At 45.2% G+C, this 7,368-nt stretch overlaps 1 protein-coding gene across 1 annotated transcript in view; it reads left to right on the top strand.

Moving 5' to 3' along the window:
- Positions 1-3,883: 3,883 nt before the first annotated feature.
- The window catches only part of LOC310847139 (immunoglobulin kappa light chain-like), a 450,671-nt gene continuing 447,186 nt past the window's right edge, over positions 3,884-7,368 (top strand). The window contains exon 1 of the mRNA XM_083744705.1: positions 3,884-4,226. The gene's annotated coding sequence lies outside the window, so the exon portion shown is untranslated. The remainder of the gene's footprint in view (positions 4,227-7,368) is intronic.

The following is a 7,368-nucleotide window of genomic DNA, read 5'->3' as shown; positions in this document are numbered from 1 at the left end:
TTTGCAGGGGGGGGGATAACAAGAGGGAGATTTGGGGGCACTGTATCATGTTGCATTGTGTCCACGAGCGTGGAGGGAGGGTGATCTCTGCCTGCTGAGTTGAACTCAATGGATTGGCAAGCGGAAAGGAGCCACGGAGAGCATCTAGGTTCAGCTTCCTTGCTCAATGCGGGTTCTACGATGCAGAAACTTGCAGCATCCCTGAAGAGAGGAAGCTGCCTGGTACTGAGTTAGGCCATTGGCCCTTCTAGCTAAGGATTACCTGGGTGACTGGAGGCGGCTGTGCTGGGTTTTAAGCAGGGATCTGTCTCCTCTGCCAGGGATGGAACCTGGGACCTTCTGCATGCAGGGCTGTACCATTTAGGTTCCTCAAAAAACCTGGAAAGAAAATGTGCACAAAATTGCCAGTACTCTGTCTTTAGATGCCTGCAAGCTAAAAAAGCAGAATTGCCAACTTTAGAGACAGGCAACATACTTCGGACCCTGGTGTACACAAGAAGTGGTTACAATGAGTTTGGCAATAAGGCACCTGGGTTGCTAACTCATGCCTTGAAGAAACGGAGGAATTTAATTCATTGTATCCGATCATCTCAAGGTGCTTTGATCTATGACGCTCCTTCAATTAGCAAAGAATTTATATACGCTTTCAAAAAACCCCCACCACAACCTATATTCCTATTGAGGGACGTGGGTGGCACTGTGGGTTAAACCACAGAGCCTAGGACTTGCCAATCAGAAGGTTGGCGGTTCGAATCCCCACAATGGGGTGAGTTCCCGTTGCTCGGTCCCTGCTCCTGCCAACCTAGCAGTTTGAAAGCATGCAGTGCAAATAGATAAATAGGTACCACTCCGGCGGGAAGGTAAATGGCATTTCCATGCACTGCTCTGGTTTCGCCAGAAGTGGCTTAGTCATGCTGGCCACATGACCCGGAAGCTGTATGCTGGCTCCCTCGGTCAGTAAAGCGAGATGAGCGCCGCAACCCCAGAGTTGTCCATGACTGGACCTAACAGTCAGGCTCCCTTTACTTTATATTCCTATTATTCACCATCTCCAGAGGCTATCTACTCATACATTGCTCAGACTGCTATTCCAATCTTCACAGATGATCATAGGAACTTTTTGAACAGGGCTATCCCTGAGGAGGAAATCTGTGATACTTCAGCTGAGATTTTGGTATTGAGGGGGGTTGGACTAGATGACCACTGGGGTCCCTTCCAACTCTACAGCTCTATGATTCTATGAGGGGATTCTAAAAAGGGCAAACTTCTGGGGCCAGATGGATTTCCTGGGGATTTTTATAAGGCCTTTTGTGATGATTTATTGCCCTATTTGACTTTACCATTTAACAGTATTCTGGCTGGGGTTGTGATCCATTCCTCATGGAAATCTTCAAGAATTGTGTTACTGCCCAAACCAAATAGTGATTCTCCGGGGATGGGGTCATACCACCCTATAGATGCTAAATTACTCTCCTCTGTAATGGTTCAGAGACTTAATACTTTTATAGAATTAAGGATATTCCTCCTAATACTCATCCTATTTCCACGACTGCCCTAAATGAAAAAAAAAAGAAACATGAATATGGATTCAGTTAATTCGAACGACTACATTTGCTAAATCGCTAGCACATAAAGGGGGTTGCTTATGTTCTCTAACTACTTTTGAATCCTTAATTGCTCAAATATCTCTGAATGCTAAAGGCTTGGTGTCCAGAATTTACAAATAGCTAAGAAGCCAGGCAATGGGCTCCTTGCAGGGTTTTAAGATATCATGGGAGGGTGAATCTAAATGACAGATTGACATAAATTCAATCAATCTATTTGGGCAAATGCTCCATTAAAAACTATATCTTCTAGGATTCAAGAATCCACTCTAAAAAAGATACTTAGGCTGTATTGGAGGCCGGTGTTTTGTTGTTGTTGTTTAGTCGTTAAGTCGTGTCTGACTCTTCGTGACCCCATGGACCAGAGCACGCCAGGCACTCCTGTCTTCCACTGCCTCCTGCAGTTTGGTCAAACTCATGCTGGTAGCTTCGAGAACACTGTCCCACCACCTCGTCCTCTGTCCTCCCCTTCTCCTTGTGCCCTCCATCTTTCCCAGCATCAGGGTCTTTTCCAGGGAGTCTTCTCTTCTCATGAGGTGGCCAAAGTATTGGAGCCTCAGCTTCAGGATCTGTCCTTCCCGTGAGCATTCAGGGCTGATTTCCTTCAGAATGGAGAGGTTTGATTTTCTTGCAGTCCATGGGACTCTCAAGAGTCTCCTCCAGCACCATAATTCAAAAGCATCCATTCTTCGGCGATCAGCCTTCTTTATGGTCCAACTTGGTACACCTTTTCTAAATCAAATATCTCTCCGCTATACTGGCAATTTGCTATTGGAACATATATGCATATGTGGTGGGAATGTGAAGTTTTATATAGTTTTCGGATAAAGGTTTTCTATCAGTACCTCTCAAATCACAGATCAATCACTAACACCAGATCCAGCCTTTGCCTTGATTTCAATAGAAAGCAATTCTAATCCCAGAGTATCTCATAAGATGCTGATCTTTCCATTTCTAATGGCAGCAAGAATGTCAATAGCTTGTCAATGGAAATCTTGCTCACCTCCCTTGATTGATTATTGGCTTGGGTGAGTCTGGGATACAGCTCTTTCTGAGCATCTCACATAACAAAGAAAAGTAACTAGGGGAGAATCTAAATCAGATTATTTTTATGCTATTTGGTCTCATTTTTTGATATGCATCAATACAGATGCTTCAGGTTACAGACACTTCAGGTTACAGACTCCACTAACCCAGAAATAGTACCTCCGGTTAAGAACTTTGCTTCAGGATGAGAACAGAAATTGTGGGGCGGCAGCAGCGGGAGGCCCCATTAGCTAAAGTGGTACATCAGGTTAAGAACAGTTTCTGGGAGATGAAAGTTGAAGAGGTAAAATCAGTTATGATTAAATGGGCACAAGATATAGGTCATAATATTATGTTGGAAGACTGGGAAAAGCTATGGAAAATTGACTTAAAATTCACAGATTGCTCTTTGTTGAAAGAAAATTATATGAAGATGATGTATATGACACCAGTGCAGTTAGGAAGAATGTGTAAAACCAGTTCAAATATGTGTGGGAAATGTAAGGAAAAGGAGGGGACATTTTACCATATGTGGTGGGAGTGTAATGAAATTAAAAAGTTTTGGGAAATGATATATAATGAATTGAAGAAAATGTTCCATCTAGCATTTGTTAAGAAACCTGAAGCATTTCTGTTTGAGATTGTAGGAAAAGACCTGCCAAGGAAGTTGAAAAATATCTTCATGTATGTGACAACGACGGCAAGAGTCTTAATAGCACAAGGATGGAAGAACGAGGAAATCCCAACTAAAGAACTATGGCAAGAGAAATTGATGGACCATGCAGAATTGGCAAAATTGACACATAAACTATGAGACAAGATAACTGTGATTTCAAAGATGAATGGGAACCTTTTACAAAGTACTTAAAGAAACAACAAAGTGAACTGGACTCCTTGGCAGGTTTTGAATAAACACTCACAAACTTTTTATTGACAATAATCAGTCAGATAAATTAAGGATCTATATAGTTTTGTAACATGCAGAGGATAGCATTTGTAGGGAAATCAGAGATTGGAACTGAGGGAAGTGAGGGGGGAGGGGAGGGGGTTATTTTATGGGGAGGGGGGGAAGGGGGGGAAATCAAAGATGATATGTTTTAAGACAATATGTTTTGTTTAAATTCTTAATAAAAAATATTTTTTTTTTAAAAAAAGAACAGTTTCAGGTTAAGTTCTTAACCCGAGGTACCATTGGACCATAAAGAAGGCTGATCGCCGAAGAATTGATGCTTTTGAATTCTGGTGCTGGAGGAGACTCTTGAGAGTCCCATGGACTGCAAGAAGATCAAACGTATCCATTCTTAAGGAAATCAGTGCTCACTGGAAGGACAGATCCTGAAGCTGAGGTTCCAAGACTTTGGCCACTTCATGAGAAGCGAAGACTCCCTGGAGAAGACCCTGATGTTGGAAAAGATGGAGGGCACAAGGAGAAGGGGATGGCAGAGGACAAGATGGTTGGACAGTGTTCTCGAAGCTACCAGCATGAGTTTGACCAAACTGCGGGAGGCAGTGGAAGACAGGAGTGCCTGGCATGCTCTGGTCCGGGGGGTCACGAAGAGGCGGACACGACTAAACGATTAAACAACAACAACCACTGTACATGTAAACTGGGGACTTGACAGCATCTTGGAGTTCCAAGGTGTTGGAAGCAGACCTTGGATAGCTCAGTGAGTAGAGGCCTGAGATTGTCCTGAGTTCGAGTCCAACACTGGGAGAAAGACTCCTGCATTGCAGAGGTGCCCCTAGATGACCCTCACAGCCCCTTCCCACTCTACGATTCTATCATTTTCCCTCTCCTCCCTTTCTTTCTCCGCCATACAGATGCCTTCTCTGCAGAAGATGAATTTTCCTCTCATTGTTATTGTGTCTCTCTCAAGGTGAATTATCAATAGGATGATGATGTGCATATAGAAAGGAGAGGAAGTGGCTGAATTGAAGCGGGGGAGGGGGCAGGTGCAGCAGGGTGGGTACGCATGTGGGTGGACAGGGAAGGGCCAGCACTGGCAGCATGCAAGGTTTTATGGGATGGCGGATAATGGACGGCCCACGCTTTTCAAAAGGTGTGGGTGGTGCGTTTGAGAGCACCTCCCAAGCGTTGTTCTGGAAGGTCAAGGCAAGGGGGAGGTAAATGGATTCCCCTCCTCTCTCTCATACATAGACACCCACCCACAAACACATGCAGAGTGAGAGAACAAAGCAAAGGAGAGGGGAAAACAAAGCCAGCCCATTGTTAATCCCTTCGGTAACCCTGTTATTTCCATTAATGCTAAACTGCGTTTGGTATTGATCTTTTGGCAGCTTTAGAAACGGGGCATCAATGTGCTCTAATATTTCATATATATATATATATGTGTGTGTGTGTGTGTGTGTTTGTGTGTGTAACAAATTGAGCTAAGGACAAAGCCATTGAAAGAAAGAAAGAAAGAAAGAAAGAAAGAAAGAAAGAAAGAAAGAAAGAAAGGAAGGAAGGAAGGAAGGAAGGAAGGAAGGAAGGAAGGAAGGAAGGAAGGAAGGAAGGAAGGAAAGTCTTCTTTCACAGGTATATCTCAACTTTTGCCCCAAACAGAAAAAGAAAGAAGAAGAAGAAGAGGAGGAGGAGGAGGAGTTTGAATTTGATATCTCGCTTTATCACTACCTGAAGGAGTCTCAAAGCGGCTAACATTCTCCTTTCCCTTCCTCCCCCACAACAAACATTCTGTGAGGTGAGTGGGGCTGAGAGACTTCAGAGATGTGTGACTGGCCCAAGGTCACCCAGCAGCTGCATGTGGAGGAGTGGGGAAGCGAACCCAGTTCACCAGATTACGAGTCCACCACTCTTAACCACTGCACCACACTGGCTCTCCCAGCTCTCACCTGGGAGCATCCCTTTCTTCCCCAAGCTTCTCACCCTGGGGGCATCTCCCCTTCCCTGCCTCTCACCCAGGGCCCTTCACCAACTGGCCATCACTTCCATCTGCGTACAGTTCTCTCTGGAACCCGGAGCAGAGGACAACAGCAACAAAAGGCAGATCAAAACCGAAACAAAGCAAACAGGGAAAAGAGTGTGCTCTGATGTTTGGAAGGACTTTCTGATGGCAAGAGCAGAGCAGACGGTGGTGGATTCTCCTTCGTTGGAGGCATTTGAGCAGAGGTTCAATGGCTTCCTGCCAGGGATTCTTTATAGTTGTGATTCCTGCATTGCAGGGGGTTGGACTAGATGACCTTTGGGCTCCCTTTGAACTCTACAATTCTGTGATTATATGATACGCCATATAGCACCCTGAGATCATAAACGTAAAGGGACCCCTGACCATTAGGTCCAGTCGTGACTGACTTTAGGGTTGCGGCGCTCATCTCGCTTTATTGGCCGAGGGAGCCGGCATACAGCTTCCAGGTCATGTGGCCAGCATGACTAAGCCGCTTCTGGCGAACCAGAGCAGCGCACGGAAACGCCGTTTACCTTCCCGCCGGAGTGGTACCTATTTATCTACTTGCACTTTGATGTGCTTTCGAACTGCTAGGTTGGCAGGAACTGGGACCGAGCAACAGGAGCTCACCTCGCCGTGGGGATTTGAACCACTGACCTTCTGATTGGCAAGTCCTAGTCTCTGTGGTTTAACCCACAGCGCCACCCGCGTCCCATCCTGTGATCATACAGTGAAATATATTCAAGGATAGAATCCAACACAAGGATTTCTGCTTATGCAATGGAACGCCCTCCCTTAAAATTATTATTATCTTTTATACTGTGTGTGTGTGTGCTTGTGTATCCCATCTTTTTTCCTCCTAGGAGCTTGAGGTGGCATAAACAGTCCTCCCCCTTCTAATTGCATCAACACAACACCCTTGTGAGGTTGGTTAGGCTGAGAGGCGGTGACTGGCCCAGTGAGCTACACAGCAGACTCTCCCTGGGAAGTGAAGCTTGCTAAGGGTGCTGGGAACTGTAGCTTTGTGAAGAGGTGAACTATAGTTCCCAGGATTCTTCGAGCCATATGCATTGAATGTGCTTTTAAATATACAGTGTGGATTCAGAACTGTGGCCCACCCACTTCCTTTGTTTGGATGACAGAAACGTAAAAGAGCATTTGAATACCTTACGTGTAAAGCATTTTAAGAGATAGCCAAAAGGAGGGAATCTCTCATGCAATGCAGTTTCTAAGCTGGTTTGCTTAGGCCAGGGGTGCCCAAACTTTTCCATAGAGGGCCAGATTTGATGAAGTGAACATACATGAGGGCCGACCAATGCTGCTGAGCTTTTTTAAAGGATTTTATTCCAGGACATATACTGCCAAGGGGAACAGATTAAATGGACCAGCGGGCCAGATTATGCCCCTGAAATGGACTTTGGACATGCCTGGCTTAGGTCAGCTTGACGGTGTTAAACCAGCCTGATTTTGAAACTTCAGTGGCCACAAAAATGCCCACTTTTGAGTTTGAATTTGTGCAGATCTGACAATCTCGTCTATAGACTTTCACTGCATGCAGCATGACAGGCAGTGCCGCTTGGATAAATGCACTGTTCCGTTTGCTTTCAGTTCATTTATCTACCAGACAGTTCAAGCTCTGTTCAGCTCTTCCTTCAAAAAGTGCATGTGACAATTTTTAGACGTGATGGGTTCTGGCTGCAGGTTTTAGGCACTTTCCACGTAGGGATTTTGCAGTGTGCAAAGCTGGTCCGAGAGCCAACTCACTCACACACGTGGCAGAAACATTTGTGCTTGTCGTGCATTTGCTGCAACAAAGAGGGACGAGTCACAGC

The sequence above is a fragment of the Podarcis gaigeae genome (assembly GCF_964106915.1).
Source record: "Podarcis gaigeae genome assembly, chromosome: 6".
Lineage (NCBI taxonomy): Eukaryota > Metazoa > Chordata > Lepidosauria > Squamata > Lacertidae > Podarcis > Podarcis gaigeae.
Note: the sequence above shows the minus strand (reverse complement) of the source record. Positions and strands in the feature narration are given on the sequence as shown.